The 1072-nt window shown below is 47.8% G+C and overlaps 1 non-coding gene across 1 annotated transcript; it reads left to right on the top strand.

Moving 5' to 3' along the window:
- Nucleotides 1-657: 657 nt before the first annotated feature.
- Nucleotides 658-729, top strand: trnac-gca. Its single transcript has one exon. It is a non-coding gene; the product is annotated as a tRNA-Cys (tRNA).
- The last annotated feature ends 343 nt before the right edge of the window (nt 730-1072 follow it).

A 1072-nucleotide genomic window follows, 5' to 3' on the forward strand; every position in this document is an offset into this window, starting at 1 on the left:
AAGTTACATCTTCCATCTTTAGAAAGATCTTAGCAATTTCCAACGCCATTTTGGATTTTAACCTCTATAATTTTCCTCTCTGTAACTCCAATTCTTTGGTCCAGTATCTCAATACCCCTGCTTTATTTTTTTTTTAAACATCCTGAGATCACTACTTTTGAATTCCTACTTTTCAACTTCCTTCATAGCTCCCTTTATTCTGTTTTTAGGACCTCATCCCTTTTTTTAACCTATGTCATTCGTACCAATGTGTACCATGACTACTGGCTGTCCACCCTCCTCCTCCAGAATGACCTGTAGATGCTCTGAGACATCCTGGACTCTAGCACCAGGGAAGCAACATACCATCCCGGAGTCTAGTTTGCGGCCACAGAAATGCCTATCTGTTCCCCTTACAATTGAATCCCCTATAACCATTATATTCCTACACTTTTTACTCCTCCCCTGTGCAGCACAGCGAACCATGGAGCAACAAATATGGCTGTGGCTGCTTCCCCTTGCGGGGCCAGACCCTCCAACAGTATCCAAAACAGCATATCCGTTTTGTAGGGGGATGGCCAGAGAAGACTTGTGGACTGGATGCCTCGTCCTCTTTCTCTGGCTGATGGTCACCCATTCCTTTCCTGCCAGTGGAGTTGGGGGCATAACTCAAGAGTTGGGGGTATAGCTCAGTGGTAGAGCATTTGGCTGCAAATCAAGAGGTCCTTGGTTCAAATCCAGGTGCCCCCTTGAAATGATTGGGGCAGCACGGTAGCACAGTGATTAGCACAGTTGCTTCACAGCTCCAGGGTCCCAGGTTCAATTCCCGGCTTGGGTCACTGTCTGTGCGGAGTCTGTGCATTCTCCTCGTGTCTGCGTGGGTTTCCTCCGGTTGCTCCGGTTTCCTCCCACAGTCCAAAGATGTGCAGGTTAGGTAGGTTGGCCATAATTAATTGCCCTTAGTGTCCAAAAGGATTAGGTGGGGTTACGGGGGTAGAGGTGTGGGATTAAGTGGGGTGCTCTTTCCAAGGGCCGGTGCACACGCAATGGGCTGAATGGCTTCCTTCTGCACTGTAAATTCTATGTCTATGTT

Source organism: Scyliorhinus canicula, chromosome 20 (genome assembly GCF_902713615.1).
Source record: "Scyliorhinus canicula chromosome 20, sScyCan1.1, whole genome shotgun sequence".
Classification (NCBI taxonomy): domain Eukaryota; kingdom Metazoa; phylum Chordata; class Chondrichthyes; order Carcharhiniformes; family Scyliorhinidae; genus Scyliorhinus; species Scyliorhinus canicula.